The sequence below is a fragment of the Lissotriton vulgaris genome, chromosome 4_1, assembly GCF_964263255.1.
Source record: "Lissotriton vulgaris chromosome 4_1, aLisVul1.2, whole genome shotgun sequence".
Taxonomy (NCBI): Eukaryota; Metazoa; Chordata; class Amphibia; order Caudata; family Salamandridae; genus Lissotriton; species Lissotriton vulgaris.
In genome coordinates this window covers 1945987730-1946013625 of record NC_141691.1, presented here as the reverse complement: position 1 = coordinate 1946013625, position 25896 = coordinate 1945987730, and positions in this window count along the sequence as shown.

Below are 25896 nucleotides of genomic sequence, written 5' to 3'. Positions count from 1 at the left end.
CCAGAAGTGGCATCAGGGGGGTGGGTGTGAGCGTCATACCTATCATGGCTAACATGAGGGAGAAAATAGTAGACCAATAGTGACTAATCAGTGGGAATGAAAAAGTGAAGTGGGCAAAGTCTGCATCAGGAGCATGGCATTTGGGGCACTGGGACGAGTGAGTTGGGTTGATGCGTACCAGGGCTTCAAATGTGGTGTATGCCCTGTGCAGGAATTTAAAATGCAATAGTCTAGAATTCAGTCGCCCGTCTTCATCAGAAATAAGTAGTGTTTAAGGTAGAAAATTGTCTAGGAGGGTAACTTGGAGCGTAAAGTATTATGGAGATGCAGAAGTATGAAATTGTCCATGTGTTAGGCATTGTGGAATCGAGTGTTGTCCGCGCGGGAAAGTGCACAGCCATCAGGAAACACACCTCCCACACTATGTAGTCTGTGGTGGCGGAAGAAGCGTTGAACTAATTTCTCTGAGTGTGGGGAAGTCAGAGGTTGTCCATCAGGGGTATATTCAGAAGTAGAGGGGACCATCTCAGCACACGGAGAAGCTTTTGCAATGCTCAGCTAGTGGTAGATAGTGTTTGCATATCAGAAGGATCCATAGGGATCAAGATAGAGGAATAGAGGACTGCTGCATCTGAGTGACACCAACAATGAGTATACTGGCAGTGTGTGTCCAGATAACAGAGCTCGGGGTTTGGAACCCCAAAGCCAACTCGCACATAGGGAAGGGTCAATGTATCCCAGTGGATTTAGAGTTGGGTGGCCGGCCGATAAAAGTCTGAGAATAAGACCACAAAATGTGCTGAAGAAAGGCTGCATCAGAGGCAATGGGATATTAAGGGATAGAGAAATGGGGGAGGATGACCATATTGATCAAAGCCACTCTTCCAGCATTGGAGAGCGGAAGTTTAATCCAGCGTTCCACCTGAGTGGAGAGTTTGACAGCTGAGCCATAGTTGTGTTTGAGGGCCTGGTCTTTTTCCCTCTGGATGTGTATACCCAAATACTTGGTAGAGTTAGCACACTATGTTAGGGGGTATTCGGTGGCCACTATCTTGGTGCAGTCAGTTAGCAGGAATAGGTCTGATTTATCCCAATTGATAGTAAGTCCAGAAAGGCCCTCACACCTCAGGATTTCATGAATCAAAAGTGGGAGATTGTCAGAGGGGTGGCAAATGAAAAGCAGTATGTCATTGGCATACATAGAGAGCAGGAGGGGGCCAAGAGTCACTTGTAGACCAATGTGCAAGTGCCGCTTCTGGAGATGGAGGGTTAGCAGGATCTTTACAATGATAAAGAGGAGAGGGAGCACCCTTGCCTGGTCCCCCTAGCTATAGAGAAGGGACCTGTGCGTGAAGTGTTCACCCGTCGATGAGCAACTGAGCTGGAGTAGAGAAACATGACCAGGGATATGAAGTTGAGGTAAAGGCCCAGTTTAGCCAGCATTGCCCTCAGGAAGGACCACTCCAAGGAATCAAATGCCTTCTTGACGTCCAGTAAGACTACTGATGCAAAAACTGTCAGGGAGACTCTCTTCAATTCGGCAAATATTGTCCATAAATTAAGGGAAGTGGACCTATGGGTAACTAAGCCTGATTGAACAGGAAAAATAATCTGTTCCATCAACAAAGAAAGTCGGGTGGCGAGGAACTTTGTTAAAATCTTCTTATTGAAGTTAGGAAGGGAAAGGGGAGCGTTAGGAAGATCATAGTTGAGAATCTTTGGAAAAAGAAGGGCTTGGACAGCACACCTATAGTCACTGTTTAGTCTTTTCATTTTCATTTTGGACATTTATAAAGCGCTTGGAAGTACGCCCACCGGCGTGTCCCCGCGCTGTGATAAGTGAGAAGCTGAGGTTCCACCCACCCTCCCCGCCGACTACCTGCTAAACAGAATGGTCTTGAGTTTTTTTCTGAAAATCAATTCTGATGGCTCCAAACGCAGGCTTGAAGGAAGAGCATTCCAGTGTTTGGCCGCCAGATGCCTAAAAGATCTACCCCCCATGCGGGCTTTCCTTACTCTTGGTATCGTTAAGAGCCCTGTGCAGGAGGATCGAAGGCTACGTGTGGGTTCATACACGGTCACCAAGTTCCTGAGCAACGCAGGAGCCTTGCCATTCACAATACGATGGCATGTGGAGAGAGTTTTAAATTCAACCCGACTGGCAACTGGAAGCCAGTGAAGTGCGTGGAGCGCGGGTTTGGAAGGGGATCTCCTGGGGAGCCTCAACACCAAACGGGCAGCCGCATTTTGCAGCACCTGAAGTCGCCCGATGGCCCTGCTGGAGGCACCCAGATATAATAGGTTGCCATAATCGAGGCGGGAAGTCACCAGGGCATGCACCAATGTTCTGCGGGCCGCAAGGGGGAGAAGATCTAACACCTTTTTTAAGGTCCTCAGGACGCCGACGCATACCCCAGCCACACGGCCCACATGAGTATCAAAGGTCAGGCCAGAGTCCAGCCAGACCCCTAAGTTCCTTGCCTCCTGGCAAGGAGCTGGCGCCTCGCCCAAGCAAGAAGGCCACCATGCCGACGACCAGGCATCCGGAGTCCCACCCACAATCAGTACCTCGGTCTTGCTACCGTTTAACTTTAAACAGTTGGCGGACATCCAGGCTGCAAGATCTTTCATGCAGTTCCTGAAGTTGTCCGCCGCAAGATCCGGGGTACGTGAGAGGGAGATGGCCAGCTGCGTGTCGTCGGCATAGGACACAACACGCAGCCCGTATTTCTCCACTATTCCCGCCAAAGGGGCAACATAGAGATTAAACAAGGTGGGGCTCAGGGAGGAGCCCTGAGGCACTCCCTGGCCCAACCCGATCTCTCTAGAGTAGCAATCGCCCAGATGCACCTGAAAGCGTCTGTCAGATAGAAAAGATCCAAATGTAAATCAAATGTAAATCAAATTTACAAATGTAAATCACATTAATGGGTATAGGTTAACCCATTCAACTCCAATTTAGAAATATTAACAACAACAATAGTCAAAATATAAGGATCCAAGGCATGTTGCAGTCTTGATCATTTTTATTCCAAAATCACTTCAATAAAACTTCCAGCACATGACTTGCCGACAGGTGTTTCGTCTTTTCAAGAAGACTTTTTCAAGGCTGGAAATGTTAAGATATGCAACAATAAGTGTTATGCACAGACAAATAAGTTAGCACAGGACATCATAGATAATTACAATTTAGTACATAAATTTGCTATTTACACATACACTAATCACATCTATATACACAAATATATTACATACAGCAGCAACTAACAAATAAGCATATTGGGAGAAGAAGAAGAATATTAACATAGGCAACAGAATACCATTCAAAGATTAATTATGGTCGAAAATTCTAATGTAAAGAACAGTGTATTCGTGCCTAAGGCAGAACAATAATACCATGGTCACTCTCAGAGCTAGGAGGGAGAATAGTGAGCTTATCATGTGAACTTGGTGAGTGAAGCCAACAGAAAACAAGAAATGAGAAATAGATATGAGCACCAAGGTAAACTGAAGAGGAAACACCCATAAAATAATGTGAGATTACAAATAAATACACAACCCACTAACGATAGTTGTATAATGTCCTGGAGCCAGACGATGTAGGAGCTAGGCCTTGTCACAAATGTGGTGTGACATTCACAGAAAGCCACCATTTAAGCATAATCTTCATAGTGGTCTAAACGGACCCAGAGAAGAGAACTAGAGATAACCAAACATAACACTCGCTAAGGAAAAGTTATTCGTGCATCAAGGTACACGGTAATATAGCAACCCCTACTAATGAACTCTCAGTCCTTATTCTATCGGATCATAAGGGGCTTAGACTGTGGTCCATATACACTAGTGCCTAGTTCCTTGCATCATAACATAAGCCTAACATCATCCTTTGTTACTGTACACTTGGCATTAACCATTTAAACAGTGAGCAGCCGGTATGATAAATCCCGCCGTCTCAGAAGCTCCCACTAACTCTTTCTTTTAAATTCCAGCCATGTTCGTCCTCACAACCAAATCAAATTAATTTATTTTCAAGCCTCAATGATAACTATTCATATGGTTTCCTCTGTGGTCCTCTACCATTCTTAACCAATCAAATTCCAGCCACGTTCGTCCTCACAACCAATCAAATTCATTTCTTTTCAAGCCTCCATATTAACTATTCATATGGTTTCCTCTGTGGTCCACCACCTTTCTTAACCAATCCTATCGATTGCTGCTAACACCCACCTCCATGTAACAACTTCCTCTTTCCACGTAGTTTCACCTGATTCATTTCCTGTTTACAACCAAGCTATTTTATTGGTTAGCTTACGCATATAACAACATCCTCTTTCTACGTGATTCATTTCCTGGTTGTAATCAAGTAATATTATTGATTAACTTGCCCAACCTGCCCATGCGCTCATCTCATGCTCAAATCTCTTTTCTCTAAATTTACTCCCAACACCCATCTCCATGTTTCAACTTCCTCTTCTAAGTGATAACGCCCAATTCCTATCCTGTTTGTGCCCCAGTCATTTTATAGGTTAGCTTATGCTACCTGCTAGCCGAGCTCATCCCTTGGGTTTTAGTTATATTAATGGAGCACTAACGTCAACAATCTACTACAATATGATGACAACTACTATTTCCACTGACTCAAATTCTTAGACAGTGGCGCAGGAAATGATTAATTTAAGAAATGATGTAATTCATTATCACTGTTCAGGCCCTGAGTCACCGACCTACATCTACTGATCCATATGGATTCTTGCTGCCTTAATTGTAACTCCCAATAACCTCTCCTTGTTCTCGGAACAATTCTTTGAATACCATGAAACTTGATCCTCACTCTATCCTCATGATTCTCCCCAATATGTTGATATATAGGGGATCGCACGTCTTTATTAACTATTGCTCTCCTATGTTCTAGTATCCTAAGGTTCAAGGTGCGCTTTGTGCTCCCTATGTAGATCTTCAAACATTCACACTGAATTACATACACTACTTCGCAACTATTACAATTAATGAATTCATGTATATGGTATTTTTTTTTGTATTGTAGCTAAATTCCTTAATGCGATTAATACCTAGGTCGCACATATTACATGCACCACATGTGAAAAACCCTTTCGGTGGAGGGGGGAGCCAGTTTCCTCCCTGTATGCATGGAGGTTCCAGACAGTTCCTAGTGATTAAACTACCACTGGTTGGACATTCCAAGATATGCAAACACGAAGAAATCCCTGACAACCTTACACTGGCTGCCAGTGGAGCAGAGGGTCGTGTTTAAGGCGATGTGCCACTGTCACCGCATCCTCTCCAATAAAGGTCCTAGATACCTTCATCCACTACTGACTAAATACACCCCAGGACGCAATCTAAGATCCATCTGGATGGCACTGGTGTCGGTTTCAAGAATACTCAGAGCACGTATAGGGGCGCGCTCCTTCAGGTACTTTCAATCAATCAATCAATGACACTTATAGAGCGCGCTACATACCCGTAGGGTCTCAAGGCGTTGGGGGAGGGGGGGTGCCGCTACTGCTCGAACAGCCAGGTCTTCAGCTTCTTCCTGAAGGAGAGGTGGTCTTGGGTCAGGCGCAGGTCGGTCGGGAGGGAGTTCCAGGTCTTGGCGGCCAGGTAGGAGAAGGACCTTCCTCCTGTAGTCGCTCTTCGGATGCGGGGGACGGCGGCGAGGGCGTGGTTGGCTGATCGGAGGTGGCGTTTGGGAGCGTAGAAGTTGATCCGGCTGTTGAGGTAGCTCGGGCCTTGGTCGTGTAGGGCTTTGTGTGCGTGGGTGAGGAGGCGGAAGGTGATTCTTTTGTTGACGGGGAGCCAGTGAAGGTCTCTCATATGTCCGGAGATGTGGCTGGTTCGTGGGATGTCGAGGATGAGTCTGGCTGAGGCATTCTGGATCCGCTGGAGTCTCTTCTGGAGCTTGGCGGTGGTACCGGCGTAGAGGGCGTTGCCGTAGTCCAGTCGGCTAGTGACGAGGGCCTGGGTGACGGTCTTCCTGGTCTCGGTGGGGATCCACCAGAAGATCTTCCGTAGCATGCGTAGGATGTTGAAGCACGCCGAGGAGACGTTGTTGACTTGCCTGGTCATGGAGAGGGAGGAGTCCAGGATGAAGCCCAGGTTGCGTGCATGGTCTGTCGGTTTGGGTGCGGTGCCCAGGGCGGGAGGCCACCAGGAGTCGTCCCAGGCGGAGGGTGAAGAGCCCAGGATGAGGACCTCCGTCTTGTCAAAGTTCAGTTTCAGGCGGCTGGTCGTCATCCACTCGGCTACCTCTTTCATCCCTTCGTGCAGGTTGGCTCTGGCGGTGGCGGGGTCGTTGGTCAGGGAGAGGATCAGCTGGGTGTCGTCGGCGTAGGAGATTATGCTGAGGTTGTGTTGGCGTGCGATGGCCGCGAGGGGGCTCATGTAGACGTTGAAGAGGGTGGGGCTCAGAGAGGATCCTTGAGGGACGCCGCAGATGACTTCGGAGGCCTCTGACTTGTACGGTGGTAGGCGGACTCTCTGTGTTCTTCCGTCGAGGAAGGAGATGATCCATTCCAGCGCCTTGTCCTGGATTCCGACGTTGCTGAGGCACTGTATTAGGGTGCGGTGGCAGACAGTGTCGAATGCCGCGGAGAGGTCTAGGAGGATGAGGGCCGCTGTTTCTCCGTTGTCCATCAGGGCTCGGATGTCATCGGTGGCGGCGATGAGGGCGGTCTCGGTGCTGTGATTGGCTCGGAAGCCGGACTGTGAGGGGTCGAGGGATCCATTCGTCTCGAGGAAGGCGGCCATCTGCTTGTTGACGGTCTTCTCGATGACTTTGGCTGGAAACGGGAGGAGCGAGATGGGGCGGTAGTTCTTGAGTTCGGTGGGGTCCGCTGTTGGTTTCTTGAGTAGAGCGCTGAGTTCGGCGTGCTTCCAGCTCTCAGGGAAGGTGGCGGTGTCGAAGGATGTGTTGATGATGTCTCGCAGGTGGGGTGCGATGACAGCGTCAGCCTTGTTGAAGACGTGGTGAGGGCAGGGATCGGTCGGTGATCCGGAGTGGATGGAGTTCATCGTGCGGATGGTGTCTTCAGTGCTGATCGGGGTCCAGGCATGGAGGGTGGTGGTGGGGGGTGGTTGTTCGGTCATGGTGTGCGTTGGTTGGTTGTTGAAGCTGTTGTGTATGTCCGCGATCTTGTTGTGGAAGTATGAAGCGAGGGAGTTGCAGAGGTCTTGCGATGGGGTGATGTCGTTGTTTCCTGCGCTGGGGTTGGATAGCTCTTTCACGATGTTGAAGAGTTCCTTGCTGTTGTGTGCGTTGTTGTCCAGCCGGTCCTTGAATGCAGTTTTCTTGGCGGCGCGGATCAGCTGGTGGTGCTTCCGAGTGGCCAGCTTGAGGGTGGTCCTGTTGTCCGGTGTAGGTTCCCTTCTCCAGACTTTCTCGAGGGCTCGGCAGTTCTTCTTGGAGCTCTTGAGTTCGTCGGTGAACCACGGGGCTTTCTTGCTGCCGGGTCTGCTGGGCGGGGTCCTCAGCGGGGCGAGCTCGTCCGCGCAGATGCAGCTAAAGCAGCTAAAATCTGGAATACCCTGCCAATCGCCATCAAAACAGAACCAAGCCAAACTATCTTCCGCAGACAGTTGAAGACATGGCTTTCACAAAAAATTGAATATATTACAGTTTTACGGGCCATACTGGGGGCAGCAGCAGACTCATCAGATATGTCTCTGCTCGGGACACACTGGTTGGTGTAACCATGCACTCTACAAATGTATTAAAAAATATAAATATATAAATATTTCCTCTAAGTGACTTTAGGCTTACCTGAAATTACATCCAATAGTCCTGGTACACCTTTTAACAAATTCCAATTCTTAATAAAAATATTACATATTAGATTTTTATGTATACTATATGTTGAAATGAAAACTACTCTTTCCTTCGCTTGATTTCTCTCTTTCTGCACTAAAGTAGACTCTTTCCTCACCAACTTCACCATTCTTTTTACTTTCTCCAAACAATCACGCAAATATCCTCTTCCTAATAGTCTAGTCTGTAATTCTTCTAGGCCTGTTTCAAAGTCTTTCTCCTAACTGCAGTTACCCTTATCCGTATCATCTCTCCATATAGGATGCCTTTCATAACTGCAGGTGGGTGTGAACTATCAGCTCTTAAAATAGAATTTGTAGATGTTTTTTTACAGAACATCTTGCTTTGCACTTTATTCTCAGTTATAAACAGTTCCACATCGAAAAATTCAATCTTTTCTTTATGGTGACACAACGTGAAAGTAACATTGAAATCTTTGCTATTCAGAAATTCAAAATACTCTGATAACTCCCCATATTTTCCTCTCCTTATAACTAAAACATCATCAATAAAACAGCCCCAAAGCAAAATTGAGTCCATCCACTTTGCTGCCCTCCTGCCCCAGGCAGGCTCCCTCTCGAACCAACCCATGAAAAGGTTGGCATAAGAGGGAGCAAACCTGGAACCCATTGCCATATCTCTTATTTGGTGAAACCATTACCCTTCAAATAGGAAGAAGATATTCTTTAGTATCAAAGTACTCATTTCAGCAATCATTGTTGAATGATGTAAAAGGCTTGCACTCCTGTTTCCCAGAAAATGATTCAATGCTTGCTCTCCTTTCTCAATATCTATACAGGTATATAATCCTACAATATCAAGAGTCACAAAACTCATACCATCCTCCCAGACCACATGCTGTAACTTTTTCAGCACATCCATGGCGTCCCTTATATGAGAGGGTAAATTAATAAAAAGTGGGTTTAAAAACAAATTCCAAAATTCTGAAATATGCTCAGTTGCACTCCCCAAACTGGAGACAATTGGTCTCCCTGGTAGATTGTGCAGAGACTTTTGTATTTTGGGCAAAATATATATAATTGGAAAGGTGGGATTCTTAACGTTTAAATATATATTCATGCACATCCAATAAGCCTTGTTCCTTCCAGGTACATAACCTTTCAGTTATAATCCTACCAGCTTCCTTGGTTATATTGTAACTCAAACTCCTGTGACACCACGTGTCACCAAGTTGTCTCCTCACCTCATTACCATAATCCTTCGTTTTCATAAGTACAATATTACAGCCTTTATCGGCTTTGTGTATTACTATACATTCGTCATTTTTTAGGCTAGTAATTGCTCATGGTTCCTCTTTGGACATGTTCTCAATACATCCATAATTTCTCCTCTTCAATCTACAACAATAAACAAACATTAAACAAATAAATCAATTGCAGCATAATGAGGACACTGCAGTGTAAAATTGGATACTGGTCTAAGGCCGCTAGTACAATCATAATCCACTGGAATATCTAACAGCGATGCCATGTCTTCCACCCCATATTTCTCACAATCTGTTAATTAAACAACCATTTGTACATCTCTTAAATGTGCTATAGATAATTCAAAGCCTCTACTTCTGGTATTAACGTCCACTGACTTATCAATGGTTGAGAAGAAACTTTTTAATTTAAATTTTCTTGCAAACTTATATAAATCAATTTCCATATCTGTAAAGTTACAATAACTATTAGAGCAAAATTATCAGCCTCTTTGTAACACTGATATTCCATGCACATTCAAAACTCAATCAGATAAATTGAAGACTTTTAAATCATGATCTTTTCCAATTAATTAATTCTCATGTATCCCCTCTCTTGCTCTCTGAATTTGTCATGGCTGCGGGTACCTATCCTTGTACTGTCTGTACTTCCGCTTGCCCCGCCTTATTCTTGAGCCACTCTTTTCTTTCCCGTTCTTATCCTCTGAATTTCCTCAGAAAAAGAAGAGCATTTAGCTGGTCTGGAATCTGTTTTACTAGCTGCCCCCAATTCCTCACTGGACGAGATGTCTGAGCTGCTATATCAACTCAAATCATTTTGCACTTCTACTGCCCCAGTCATCTTGGGTTTCTGTACATCATCAAAGTCTCTACCGAAAGTAAATACTCGCCCTTGGTTAGTCTCACTCATCTCTCCTGATCTTACTTAGTTTTTTCTCTTTTATGTGTAACTGGTTTGTTAATGACTTCCTTCAATATAGCACACATTTTTTCTGTTAATTCCAATAAATGCATCTCCCTAATCTCCTTATCTAGCTCAGCTATCTGAATCTTCCATTTCGTTACCTTTCTTTCAGCATTTTTTATTAATACGTGCATCATACAAAAAGATAATTGATTGAAGTTTTCTTCCCATTCCTTAAGCAAGTCCTCATAGTTAATATGGAGGCTTGAAAAGAAATTGATTTGATTGGTTGTGAGGACGAACAGAGCTGGACTTTGATTGGTTAAGAACGGTAGCAGACCACAGAGGAAAGCATATGAATATTTATTTTTGAGCCTTGAAAAGAAATTAATTTGATTGGTTGTGAGGATGAACATGGCTGGAATTTGATTAGTTAAGAACGGTAGCGGACCACAGAGGAAACCATATAAATAGTTAACATGGAGGCTTGAAAAGAAATGGATTTGATTGGCTGTGAGGGCAAACATGGCTGGAATTTGATTGGTGGAGACTTCCTTTAAAAGAAAGTGTTAGCGGGAGCTTCTGATATGGTGGGATTTATCAGACTGGCTGCTCACAGGAATGACTTACAATAGTAGAGAAGGTGAGAAAAATATGTGCTGGGGGGCCTGATTTTGCATAACGGAGGAAAGAAAAGGAGAAATATAGATTCAGAGTGAGGTTTAACTGATTATGGCTTAATTTATAGTGGGGATATGAGTTGATGGTAGATATTAATTGTGTTTTACTTAAGAATTCTGACTTCAGAACACTATGTTGGGTATACGTATGTAGGGTGGGGCTGAGGTAGCTCCCTGATTAGGACTATACTTCATTAATTATGCCTATTGTCAGCAGATTATCATAACAGGATGACATTGGTGTAAATATATTTTCACGCAGAATGCCGCACTTGTGATTGGGAAAGAGAGGACTACAGAATATGGAATACGGGAGATTGTGAGGACCGAGCAAAAACTATTGATGTGAAACAAGGTTCTGTGTATTTATAAACATAAACTAAAATAGATAACAGTTGGAGGGGGAGTTTAAATATAGACAGTGTTAAATGTAAGGGTAGCACCCCGATTGGGAAATAAGAATTATCTATGTTTTTTGTCAGTTGATCGGCACTAGAGTATAATATGGGTGTAAATATATTTTTATACAGAACACAATATTCGTGAAGGAGATAGTGCGAAAATAAGGATGTCGATTATGGATTGATCGTGAAGAATGAATAAGAAATTGGTTACATAAAATAAAGGTATGTTTTTTTTCTTAAAAATAGCAATAGTTGAAGGGATACATTTTAAAATCAAAGTGGTACATGCAGATGTTGTTTGAACTTTCACAGAGGTTATTCATGGGAGCTCTTTAAAAAGATGCACGTGTGACTTGTGATATGAATAAAGGACCAACAAGAATTGAACACTGTACTTTTTTCAAAGTTTATTTAAGGGTAATAAGAAGGTGCATAAATAGGCTTTACATTAAAAAAATTGCACAGCAGGCCTCTGGGTAAATTTAGAACATTTTTGGAGAATTTCTGTCACTTCCTTAATGAGCAGTGAACAAGACTTAATAAGGGCTTATAATAATGCAAAGTAAGAGAACAGGGATGTCCCTGGTATTTAGGAGAGAAACAATAAGGCAATGGAGTTTTTTCATAGGTAAATAACCTGGGTATTGGAATATCATCATCTTGTCGAATGCGCAAGAAAGTAAAAATGAGGTTAACAATGTCAATGAATATGAAGAGAGTCTTTTGATCATTTTAAAGATTTACTAATGAAGTACATTATTGATGAAAATTGGACTAATTGAAATCCCGTCCTGGTTGTATGTTTGTTAGAATGGAGATAGGCAGGCATCTAAAAGTTTAGGTAGCATTGTGGGCTTGAATTGATTTTTGTGAGTAGTGCTTTTGTATCAGTATAATGTAGAACATAATAATGAATCACATTGTATGGAATTGATTGGTGTATATATTTTCTTTTTTTCAGCCCTGATGAAGTCCGGGTTAGGACGAAATGCGTAGGCTGAAAAGATTTGATGAAATTGTCTGAAAAGATTTGATGAAATTGAATGAATGACATTATATGATGTTCTTTCTTTAATACATTTGGAACAAAAATTCTTTGGCACTGAATAAATGGCTTGTGGACTGGACTTTATTTGAGAAATTCAATAATTGATTGATAATATGTTTTAAATGTATAGTTTATAAATGTGTTGTAAAATTATTGTTTGTTTTTTAAATATTTGTTACTTTTTTGTAGTTATTTAATTTAGTTTAATAATTGTGATTTTTAGTACAGTAGCGGGTTGTCGGGTTCATACGGGTATATGGTGGGAAGTAAATTAATATTTCTTTTTAAATTAATATTAGTTATTTAAATGATAATTATGCTAATTGTGTAATACTTTTTTTTAAATGTTAAGCTTTTAGCGCAAGTTGTATGTTTTGTAGGGGTATAGAGGTTGCACTGACTGGAATAGTCAATGTTATCCCTGCTTAATCCAACACTTTCCCTACTGTTGCATACACTGGAGTGGGAATAAAGCATGTTACCCCTCCGCAAGCCAACAATTTCCCTACTTTTTCACTGAATAACCAATCAATCAATCAATCAATCAATCAATCAATCAATCAATCAGGGATTTTAAAGCGCACTACTCACCTCTGAAGGTCTCAAGGCGCTGGGGGGTGTTGGTGCATGCAGCTCCGTTGGTCATTCGAAAAGCCAGGTCTTAAGATCCTTTCTGAACTGGTGCAGTGTCAGGCTCCGTCGGATGTGGAGGGGGAGTTTGTTCCAGGTGTTGGCTGTAAGGTAGGAGAAGGATCTGCCACCTGCTATGGCCCTGTGGATGCGAGGGACCGTGGCTAGGGCGAGGTCTGCAGAGCGGAGTTTTCTCTTGGGGTCGTTGAAAGAGATTTTTTCAATGAGGTATTGGGGTCGGGTGGTATGGAGGGCTTTGTAGGCGTGTGTGAGCAGTTTGAAGGTATTCTTCTTTCGACGGGGAGCAAGTGAAGGTCAAGGAGTTGGGTGATGTGGTCATGTCATGGGAGGTCGAGGATAAGTCTGTCTGCGATGTACTGGATGGTCTGGAGTTTGCAGAGGAGTATTTTGTTGATACTGGCATAAAGAGCATTTCTGTAGTCCAGTCTGTTGTGATGAGTGTGTGGGTGACGGTCTTCCAGTAGTCGGGGGGATCAATTTGAAGGTCTTGCGAAGTATGCAGATGGTATTGAAGCATGTGGAGGACACAGTGTTGGTCTGTCAGTTCATGGTGAGTGAGGAGTTGAGTATGATGCCAAGGTAGCGTGCGTGGTCCATTCGGGTGGGTAGGTTTCCGAGGGCGGGGGGCCACCAGGTGTTGTCCCATCCGGAGGGGGTAGAGCCGAGGATGAGGACTTCTGTTTTCTCTGAGTTGAGCTTCAGGCAGCTGTTTCTCATCCAGGTTGCGACATCTTTCATCCCTTCTTGGAAGTTGTGCCTGGTAGTGTTGGGCTCCTTGGTGAGGGAGAGGATGAGCTGGGTGTCTTCGGCGTATGAGACTATGTTGAGTTCATGGTTTCTGACGATGGTTGAGATGAGTGCCATGTAGATGTTAAATAGTGTAGAGCTTAGGGAGGATCCTTGGGGTACTCCGCATCAGATTTCTGTTGGTTCAGAGAGAAAGGGCAGAAGTCTTATTCTTTGTGTTCTGCCTGAGAGGAATGATCAAATTCAGTCTAAGGCTGTGCCTTGGATTCCGTCGAAGGGGAGCGTGGAGGCTAGTGTGCTGTGGGAGACGGTGTTAAAGGTTGCTGAAATGTCCAGGAGGATGAGGGCTGCTGTGTGGCCTTGGTCGAGGACGGCACGGATGTCTTTGGTAGCGGCTATGAGGGCAGTCTTGGTGCTGTGGTTGCTGCAGAATCTGGATTGAGAGGTGTCTAGGATGTTGTTTGTTTCTATGAAGGGTGCTAGCTGGGTGTTGGCATTATTTCGATGACTTTGGCGGCAAAAAGGAGCAGCGAGATCTGCTTGAAGTTCTTCAGATCCGTCGGGTCTGCAGAGGGCTTCTTTAGGAGGGGGTTGACTTCGGCGCATTTCCAGTCATCGGGGAATATGGCGGTCTTGAGGGAGCATTTCATAGTTCGGTGTCGTTTGGGTGAAAGGCAGTGGCGGCTCTGTGGAAGATGTGTGGCAGGCAGGGGTCAGTAGGTGCTCCGAAGTGGATGCTTTTTACTGTCTTTGCAGTGTCTTCTGTGATGAGAGGGGTCCAGGTGAGGAGGGTCTGTTGGATGGCATCGCTGAGGGTGGGAGTCTAAAGCTACCAAGCACAGACTAAGGCACCAGAATGCTCAGGGTTCAGAGATCAAGCAACTCTACAGAATACAATAGTGATCAGGCACAAGAGTATTAGTAATACCCACAGGAGCATGTCGGAAGTTTGGTCAAGAGTATTCAATTAGTCGAAAATAAAAGCCAGTTTAGAGCCCTCCTCAGGGGATTTAACTAGACATAGGGGAAATCGTCTCTAAGAGTATATTCGAGAGGAAATTGGGTCTGGAATGGTTTGGTTGGAGTCCAAGGAAGGTTCTACATCGAGTCTACAGAAAGGAGTTTAGCAAACGAAGTCTAGCAGGCAGTCTGCACAAAGTCGGCAGTCATCTGCTCCTCATCTCCTCTCACTGACTGACTGATCTACTGACCAATGCTCCAATTGACCGAATTCTGCCAGGGCAGCGATAAGTTATAATCAATACAGTCCGTTGGCAACTCCCCTTTGGTTGCAACATCAATAGAAGTCCCTTGGATTTGTTTAAATCATCATGGACTCACTTGGTTCACTTTGCAACAGTGAGGAATAATTCCACACTGGACATGGGAACATCGTCTCAGTCACATGCTCAGACCAGAGCATAACAGTCCATTGTTCATCCATAGGGGTCCCATGTGCTTTATACATTAATTCCTTTCCCAGTCATGTATCTATTGCTCTTACAAGAAATGTATCTATTCTAAACTAGAAATGTGTGAGAACATCTGAGAGAAAAGCAAGTTAGCAGAATGTACAATTCAGCAGCTTCATGAAATGCAAAAATGAAAATGCTGGCTTTAAGGGTTATGATAACCTAGGACATTAAATTCAGTAATTCACATTTACTATAAGTGTGCAATTTAAACACATATTGCTATAATATTCTTTAGTACTTTTAGTTCATGTTCAGAAGCGGCCCTCCATTAGAGCGGAGGAGCGGAGGAGCGTCGCTCCTCCCAAGCGCACTGAAGCTCTCTCCAGGCCCATCTGCATTGCTGAGGCTGGAGAAAGCAGGCCCAGGCTCCCACTCTGCCTGGGAGTGCTAAATCCCAGTGCCCAGGCCAATCCCGACGCTGCTTTCATGCAGTGTCAGGATTGGCTGCAGTGCATTCTGGGAGCTTGTGCCCAGAAGATGGAAGATCGTGATGCAGTTGACGGCGGTGTTCAAGTAAGATAATCTTATTTTGTGATTATTATTTTGTACCCCGATCCTCCCCCTGCTTCCTCCCAGCTCCCTCCTCTGGCCTGCGCCACAGATATGGCAGGGGACGGGCCGCTAATGTTCACGTTTCATTAGTACACAATGAATGATAAAAATGCACATTATTAAGTATAGCCTAGAACTACAACTGGAAAGTATATACTTGTTACATCAATGCATCCATTAAAATATCTCTGCTGTTCGACTTATTCTAGAATGCTGCACACATAAGGATCGTGAGAACTAATATAAATATTTCTACGAGCTACACAAATAAAGTAGCACACATTTATGATTCATGAATGAAGTTTCAGTAATAACGTATAGAGGATGATTTGTGGAATAGACTACACATTATTAAAGTTCAATCTTGCAGTGTAACCTATCTTATATTCAAAATCTATTAGTTGAAATGAGGCTTACCCATTTGTTATCACATATTGGTCCCTATTTATTAGCATCAATTCTATCATTTCTAAACAGTGGTCTATTCAACAATCTTCGGTTTAGTGCAGACAGTTCCTAGGTTAAATGTGAAAAGGAAATTGTTTTCTACATTAGTAGGAACTTCATGCAAGGAACTAAAATTCTACAATGAGACTCTCCACAATTGTGTTGTCAGTCCCAACACGTCCACTCATCATGGTGTCACATAAGAATCATGTGCAGGGTAAATGTGCCCTTTTAAATGTCAAATCATTATTGTCATGTTTTCAGTGATGTGTAAATAGTGGGCAACTTTGCGCTGCACCAATATGAATGTTGTTTCTGCGGGACCACGCCTCCAAGTCTTCCTTTTTGACCACCACTGTTTTCACGATATGCTCCAGTCTCTTCGGGTGCTTTGCCTTCGTCCTTTCTGAGCTGGGATGGTGCAGTGAGCTAAAAAAGGGTGTTGGATCTAGCCCTGATCTCTTGACTGGGTGAGAGTATTCTGCTTAATTCAGAAACTCTGTCCATCACCACCCCTTGTTGTTAAATATTTTGCCTTCGTCCTGACACCATCTTTCAAGCCTGAGATGTGTTGTTCGGCTCTATCAAGTCAATGTTTTTCCGATCTACGTGTTCGCCCATCAGATTGAGGCATGAGGGTCAAGTTACATATAAAAATAAAGTGCCCGACAGTGGATCTCTTCCAATAACAGCACCTGAGTTGCTAACCCTCCGTCATTCTGACCTCATCTATACTCATGAGGATGTGTGTGCACACTGTATCACACCCACTGTTACAGTGTTATTCCTAACGGAACTCAACAATTTTAAACAAAAGCACAGGTGCACAACTTCTCATTAAACAGGGAAAACAAGTATACAATCTCTTCCCAAACAGCAATGTATTTCCAAAGTTTCCTTTCTCCTAATATCAAAATCATTTGTAAAAACAGGGTCATAAACATCATTTGTTGACAGTGGCTCAACCGACGCGTTTCGTCCTTGAAGCGGACTTCTTCAGGGCTGTTAATGCCAAACACATACATGTACACATAAATACACATAACTGGACAACACCATAAATCACATAGCATCACTTTTATACAAACACATAAATAGATTGTTAAAAGCAAGATAAGGACTCTTTTTCTCTAGTCCAAATAAGACATTGAACCACACGTCAATGGAGTAAAACTCAGCTCGCAGTTCAGCCATTGTAGCAGCAGTGCCGCCTTTGTAGCAGCAGTGCCACTGGCAGGGTCCAAGCCAGCGTCTCTGTCCATGGGTTCATCTGTATCAGAATGGGAACCCTGGCGGTGAGCATGCTTGGACTGCTCAAAGAGCAGCTTACACTGTATGGGGACTCCATGGGCCACCATGATAGTGTAAAAATGAGAGGCAATGTGGAGAGAGAGAGGTTAAGGTGGTAGGGGTGGTGGGCGATATAGATGGCAGCCAGGCTCACAAACAAAGCAGAACGCCCAGCAGGCAGTCTCCTGGCGGGCAGGGGTTCAGCATGCAGCAAATGGTGACAAGTCTCCCCACAGTCCGCAATGAGAAAGGAGCAAACCTCAGCTCAGAATGGCACAGAGGGCTACACCGGCAGGGAGCAGATGAGAAAGGCTTGATTGTCGACGTAGGTGCGCAAGGTCAGTGTGCTCAGAGGCTGGTTCAGCAGTGGTTCAGGGCACTGTCCGGCTGCATGAGGCAGGGACTGAGCAGTGTGGGACGAGAGGCCCCCCTGCTGAGACAAGACGCAGGGCCCACGCTCACGACAATGACAGGGGGCCGCAGCGTGGATGCCGCAATGAGTCTGGGTAGGCTGATATGAGCCGAGCCGCAGGCTGCAACATGCAAACTATACCTCAGGGTGGGAGGTGCAGCATCAGGTGGCAGATGCAAATGAGCAGATTCCAATGTCCTTGGGACAGCTCATGAATAAGGCACCTCCTGCAGTAAAGTTCCTGCCCACTCACTAGGACCTCCCACGGTGTCCACAAGCTGCAGCTCATGTGGGCCGCCCAAGTGGGGACACTGTGTTACAGCCCGTAATCCTCCAGGCCGTTAGCATGTATTGCCACTGGAAGTGGGGAGCAGCTCACAAGGGCTCATGGATGCCTTCCAGGCAACAGATGGTAATAAGAGTAGTCCGGGGCACTGGCGAGACTCAATAGTCTCGTCCTCAGCCTCACCTGTGGCCCCTGTCGCCACGGAGCCTCCATGGCTGTGTCGGACTTCTCGGACCTCCTGTGGGATAGGGGGGTTCGTAGGCAAATCGGGGGACAATCAACCTCACAATCTGCATTGCCCCACTACGTACAGCCTGTCCCGGCTTTGCAGATGATGACGGATAGGGTAGATGAGGCAATCCTGAACAAAAAGGCGCCTGCAGCTGCCGGAGCTCCACAGTTTGGTGGCGGTTTTGGACTCTGGCAAGGCCATCACCTCTCAGCACAAGAACTTTTCACCGTGCAGGTGAGCGGTCTAGTGGTTAACGTCGACTGGCATAAAATGGCAACCTGGAGGAAGCGCAGCGGGAGCGCCGACTTCGCGCCGAAGTCGCGCATAAGTCAAGCCCGTCTGCGCCCGTCCGCGGCCGACCGGGGCTAGGGGCCATGCATGCTGCTCAACGCATTACATATACCGCCCTGAAACTTCGTTCTTTATTTTCTTGTGTCCCTCCTTCCCCTCACACGATTGCTATCGCTCGGACTAATGGCATTTTCTCCCCTCTCTCATCTAGCATCCCCTTGGCTCCTCCTTCTACCACCCTTTCCTCCCACTCTGCCACCCCCATTTCTTCCAGGTCAAGTTCCCCTGGTACGAGCTCCATTTCTGTAGTATATCTGAACACCCGTTCTCTCCCGAAACACCAGCTTGAGGTCTTCCAACTTCTCGAGGCTGGCAACATTGACATCCTGCTCCTCGTTGAAACTTGGCTACACGCGGACTCCTATCCTGACATCTTGGCCGCAATACCCTCGGGCTACTATATCCTTCATTCCAACAGGACCTCTGGCAGACCAGGTGGGGGAGTTGCTGCCATCATCCGCTCCAACCTACAACTCACTTCTTTAACAACCACCCCTATATTGAATTCTGATATTCTTATGTTGAAATTCTCCTCTCCCAAACACTCTTTCATTTGTGTTTTAGTGTATCGTCCCCCTGTTAATATGCCCTCCTTCCCATCTTTGTTCAGTGATTTCATTTCACAACTAACCATTAACTCTGCTAGGATCTTGATTATCGGTGATTTTAATTACTGGCCATCCGACCCCTCTGAATCCCCCCTTTCACTTGAATTCTCTGGTTTTCTATCTGGCCTAAATTTCTCGCAACATATCTCTGTTGCCACTCACATCAAGGGCCATACCCTGGATCAGGTTTGGACCACCAATCTAGATATTACCTCTCCTTTGGTGTACCCCTGCTCCTGGTCCGACCACTTTTTCATTTCTTTTGCTCTACAAATCTCTGTACCCACCCGCCCTCCACCAGCCTCCAACTTCTCCGCACGTAATTGGAAGCACGCCGATACTTCTCTTTTCCACTTGACCCTTGCCTCCACCCTCCCCCCTAGCCACCCTGATTTGAACTCTCAACCAGCTGCAGTGGATCAATGGCTGTCTCAAGCCAGTGACGTAGTCGCTCCAGCCAAATCCATTAAATCTAAGCGACCCTACGACGCTCAGCGCTGGTTCACTGACCAACTTAAGGCCAGCAAACTCCTTCTTCGTCAGGCTGAGCGCCGATGGAGGCGTAACTATGACCCCTTATTGAAGTCTGCTTACACTGATTTACTAAAATCTTACAAAAGATCCATTATTTTGGCCAAATCTGTTTATTTCTCCCAAAAAGTCATCAACTCTGCATCCAAGACAAAAGAAATTTTCTCAATTGTAGCTGAACTCTCTGTACCCGACCGCGTAACCCCTCAACCTCAGCCATCACAAGCTTTGTGCGACTCTCTTAACTCTTTTTTTATTGAAAAAATCGCCACAATCAAAAACAATATTCCCCCCCACCACTATGTCTCAGATCAGCGCCCTTCCTCCTTCGAATCCTCACTCCCTGAATGTTTTTCCCCCGATCTCCTTAGATACTTTCCGTTCATTACTCTCGGCTGTGGGCTCAGGCTCCCCCAAGGACTGTTGCCCTCCCCAAATCCTTAGAGACGCCTTTATGGCTTGTCCCGGCCCTCCTCTGGACCTCCTAAACCGTTCACTCTCCATAGGCTCTGTCCCCAACGCTTTCAAAAGCGCTGTGGTGGTACCTATTCTGAAAAAACCCGGTTCCGACCCTGCAGTACTGGGCAACTACCAACCTATCTCCCTTCTCCCATACCTGGGGAAGGTTTTGGAAACCTACGTCACCCGTTGCCTGAGCACCTTCATTGAGGAAACTCATTTCCTCGATGATCAACAGGCCGGATTCAGACCCTCCCATTCCACGGAGGCAGTGGTGATAGCGGCTATGGACACGCTGAGACAGGGGGCCGATAAGAACATGGCCCAGGCCCTAGTGCTACTTGATCTCTTGGCCGCTTTCGACACGGTCGACCATGACATCCTGGTCGACCATGTCAGAAATGCTGGGATCTCGGGCCTGGCCCTGTCTTGGATTGTGTCCTTCCTCCAACTCCGGACCCAATCTGTACACTTATCTTCCTTTTCTGCCCCCTGCACTTCACTGTCCTGCGGTGTCCCCCAGGGTTCTGCTCTATCTCCCCTTCTGTTTAATCTTTATATGCAGCCTCTCCTGGTCTCTCTCCGCCACTCTTCTGTTATCACTTTTAATTATGCAGATGATCTGCAACTTATCTCTCCTATTGACTCTTCTCCTCTCTCTCGCTCTAATTTCCAAACCACCATGCTCTCCATCTATGAGTGGATGAACTTCAGCCAGCTGAAGCTCAATCCTAGCAAGACAGAGCTGGTCTTGATTGGTGGGCCCTCACACCCTTGGACCCCCAACTTCTGGCCCCCTGCCCTCGGCCCTCCCCCCTGCCCAGTTGACTCCGTGAAGAGCCTAGGTGTTATCATCTCCAGTGACCTCTCGATGCGGCCACACATTAATGCTGTTACCTCGGCCTGCTTCTTCCATCTTCGCAGGATCGGGAAGATCCGAAGGTACCTATCTCCAGAGGCTCTTATCCTTGTCATCTTGGCCCTGGTTACCTCACGTTTAGACTATGCCAACTGTCTATACATGGGGATTCCAGCATACCATCTTCAACGGCTTCAACTGGTGCAAAACCAGGCAGCCAGATTAATTTTTCAGCAACCCAAACATCAACATGTCACCCCGTTGTTAAAAACCCTGCACTGGCTCCCGGTAGCGCAACGATGCATCTTCAAACTTGGCTGCACCATTTTCAAATCTCTTTTTGTCTCTGCTCCTGCTTTTATTTCTCGTTGCCTACACCTTTATGTTCCCCCCCGACACCTTAGATCCTCTGCCCACAACCTGTTAGTCACTCCCAGGTTCAGACGCAAGAAGCACGGCGGTGCTGGCTTCTCCTTCCTTGCCCCATCCACTTGGAACTCCCTCCCCCTCCCAATTCGGCTCACTTCTGTAAATCCCTGAAAACCCACTTGTTTCGTCTTGCTCACGGCTAGTCGCCTACACTCCCTGTGTCCTATTCCATGGTCCTTGAGCGCCAAGAAACCAATTGGTGTATGTGCGCGGTATTAAAAAGTTTTAACATAACATAACATAACTGATTAGCAGTGGTAAAATGCGTAAAGTCCCAAGGCCAACAAAAATAGATTCTTCAAAAGTGGAGAGTAAAAGGTAAAAAGTTTGGGGGTGAGCCTGCAGAGAGGGCCGAGTCCAGCACAACCCCCCCTACTGCCTAAAGCCAGGGGAGACTTATCAATACGTTGATGAGCTTCCCTGTTTACACTATAGAACATGGACAATGGCCCTCTACTAAAGACGCACTTGTCAGTTCTACACCCTTCTGAATTTAGTTGGAGCCCTCTGTTTATACTGACTTGACCCATGCGAAACCCTTTCCCCAACTGTGCAGCACCTAACCGTGCCTTGCTCAGAGATGCATCCCAATGGTCAGACAGTACCACCATGGCCAACAATTGAATGTGGACCCAGGACCTCCAGTTCAGGGAGACCGGTCACTCAGTCCAGGACTTCCAAGGGGTCACCCCCCCCCCCCCAAGGTTGGGACACTCTGCTCATGTCATGCAGGAGACTGCCTGGTGTAGATCTCAAGCCCTCTGTCTCTCTGACAGTGCAGGGAGCACCCCCTGGTCAGTCTTGGGATGCTCTGTTTTCAGAACGGGCAACCCCTGATCCTCCTGGGGACTGTTTCTACCTCCTGCCTCTCTATCTGGGTCTAAGTACCCTCAGCTATGGAGTGGTACCCACAGAAAATGGAACTGGTAATGCAACCTGGGTTGCAGCCTCACCCAGCTGCGCTGACACTGTGGAGCTACCACCAGATTATGTTTTTTTCATAGAGACCAGGTCCCCTTACTTGTGCCCCAACTGGGAGCACTCCAAGCATCATAAACCGCTTTACTGTCCACACTATTCTGGGAACTGTCTGGGTCATTGTGCACTTCCCCCTCACTCTGTTGAGGGGTAAACTGAACCACCCTCCTGAGGATCACCCCCGATGCCTTCCCTGACACTCTGGTACTAACCCAGAGGTTTGCCTCCTTTGCAAGCTCTCTGGGGTTAGTAAGCTTGCAGTCAACTAGCCGTTGATGTATCTCTTGAAAACAGTGACTGAACATGTCCTCTCTGGCAATCAAATTGAGTGGCCCTTCATAGGTGTTTGCCTCACTACTCTTCACCCAACCATCCACTGCCTTACACAAGTAACCCACAAAATCCTTCTAGGACTGGTGAGACATATTTTGACTGTCCTTGGATCTCAATCTTTACTCTTTTGGGGTGAATCCATATTTGTGGACATAGGTCTCCTTCTAGGTGTGGGGAAGAAATACATCATCTTGTCCCCTTTCTCTAGGCAAGAAGGGTGTTCCTCCCATCACCATGTATATTCCTCCAGAGGCCAGCTCCCAATCCTACTCTGGCACCCTGGGCATCTCTAGAGCTACTCCATAGATCTCAAACCACCTGTCTGTCATCCCCACCTCAAAGTCCCTGGGTATTTGGGCCCTTCCTTCAGCACTGGCAATTGTAGTTTCACTGCCACCATTCCTGCAGGACTCTGACAGCTGTTTCGCCTTCAAGTACAGATCTTAAGACTCAGTTCATGAGCCATAAATAGTTTTCTCTCATGCAAGGCTCTCTCAGCCTTCTTTTGTTCTGCCTCCATTGCCTATTTATCCTTCGCTAATGCCCTCTAAGCCTCAGTCCTCCTCTCCTCCTCTGCTAAGGCTTTGTCAGCATTAGTTCTTCTATTCTCTGCAACCATTTTGGCTAGCTGCAGCTTCAGGTCCCTCTCAGCCTGTCTGTTCTTTAACTCCTTAGAAAACAGGGTGCGGGAAGAGACACTGCTTCCTACATTGGATCCAGCAGGGGCTCTACCTCTGTGGGCTCCCCAATCTCCTCTGAACCTATTGCTATGTAATTTCCTTATTCCCCCTCATTATCTTTCTCGGGGTCACCATCCTCTTGGTCCTTTGTTGAAACCTGCATCCAGCTTACTTCCTCAAACGTATACAGGGCTGCCTGAAGGACCTATTTTGTGAACCCCTTCTTCACAACCAGCCCCCTCCTATCCTTGCAGAAGTCCTTCAGCGCCCTCATGTTGTAGAATGAATCAGAATTTGGAAAATGACCAAATGAGAGAAAAAAGAGAATTTAAACTTGAATTTTCCTCAAATTATTTATCTGGGATGGTAGTGTACACCAAATCACTGCACAAGCACAAGTCCTATCCTCTCCGCTAACCTTCAATGAGAGAAACTGAGTTTTTGCTTGACTGGGGTGTGAGCCCTGTTCAAGCAGCAACCACAATCCTTGTTAAGGTGAGGCACAAGTCAACCCTAAATTAACATGTGCGCAACCCTCTTGGAGCTTGGCACAGAGCAGTCAGGCTTGACCTAGAAGCAATGTGTAAAGTATATGTGCAATACTTCAAACAGTAAAACAGCAACAACACCACAGAAAAAGGATCCCACATTAAGTTAGAAAAATAGAGCAAAATGTAACAAATAAAATTAGTCCAAATGACAAAAATGCAATCAGTAGAACCAGAGTTATGAATATTTAAAGTTGTTACTGACAAATAGCACCAAAAGGCATAAAGCGCCAACCAGAGATGTCTGATGGTGCTAAACTCGATCAAAGTCACACTTTCAAGCCCACAGCAATGGAGTGCAAGTCTGATACAGTCACCAGTCAGGTCCGCTGAAGTTTACCTTCTTAAAGTCTGTGCCATGAGTACCCTTCGCATTGGAGAGGACCATGCGGAGCAGGGTCAGCATCGCAGAAGGTTGTCTGCAAAGCGCTGGCTGGCGTCGCGGGAGGGTGTTGCTGGAGGTTTGCAGAGGCAGTCCCCACTGCAGTGCTTAGCTTCGAGCTGATGTATCTTCATGCTTATTTGTGTTGCGAGTGGCGAGGTCTCAGTGTAAAGGAGCCTTCAGGGTTGTGAAGAGCCAAAAAGCTTGATTTCTGTGGTTGTGAGCCACACCAAGGGTCCAGGGCCTGAGAGGTACCACTTGGGGGTCAGGAACTCGCTGCAGCTGGACCCAGAGGTTGGCGCAGTATTTTGGGGAGCCTTTAATGTCCCTGAAAATCAGATCTGGAGACCAGACGATTAGCCTGTGGAGTCATTCTGGTGCCCTATGTTCAAGATGAGGTTGCAGGTCCAGTTCCTTTAAAGTAGCAGTCCAGCAGAGTTAAAAACCTTTTTAATGACAAGTCGACATGGCAGTTTGACACTGCAATCAGGATTCAAATGGCAGGCTGGAACATGCTTTGTGGTACTACTTAAGTGGGTGGCACAATAAGTGTTGCAGGACAACTTATAAGTGCATTAAATATGCTAATAAGGTATATATCAATCAAACCATGTTGTAGGAAGTGAGCAGAAGCACTTTAGCACTGGTTAGCAGTGGCAAATTGCACAGAATCCTAAGGCTAACAAAAACGAATTCAGCAAAAAGTGTAGAGTAAAAGTCAAAAAGCTTAGGGGCAACCCTGCAGAGAGGGCAAAGTCCAAGAGTGAAGTATCCACTTAGGTTCTTCGTTTAGAATATTAGTGTTGAGGATACTTCCTTGTTGCAGAATAGTTATAATCATCCTTTCCCAGACATGGGAGATGTCTGCTGGGGTTTGGCACACCACTGTGAAGAGTGGCCTCTTATGACCACTTTGCTTTCCTTGCCCCTATACGTGTGCGTTCGCGCATTTCTGAGCTTTTATGTGTTTTGATGCCAACAGTTTCTTTCAGGCCTGTATGCCTGTGTTTACCTCCTTCAGGGATGTGTGCATGTGTGGCTTCATACTTCTACCATCCTGTTGCTTGGTTTGCCTTGTTATGGTGGTCTTCTTTATTCGCGTTTGACATCTCAAACATTCTTGTAAAGCAGGATGCTTGTAAATGACAAATTTTCTGCACTAGAACTTTGTCATTGATTCATTTTCAGGTCCTTTCCCAATGGGGTAGGTTCAGGGAATCTTCCTTGGCTGGGCATCAGTTAAAATGTTCTTAATAATCTTTTAAAGGCTGACCGCTATGTGTTGACTCAACTCTTTTGATACTTGTTTTGAGACTTTAGTGGAAATTCCATTACTGTCTGGGTTGTTGGTGAGAAGGTTCCCCTGTAAGATTCTCTCCTCCTGACATTTTCACACTTTGACCTCAGTCCTGCTTTTCCAGGGTCACCAGCCTGTCATGTATGATCCTTCTTGTATGCTGGGTGTGACCTGAACCATTGTACTATCAGGGGTTATGGTGGTATCCTAAATATGGTTTGATACACATGATTAATATTTAATAAGCTATGCGGTGTCGTCCA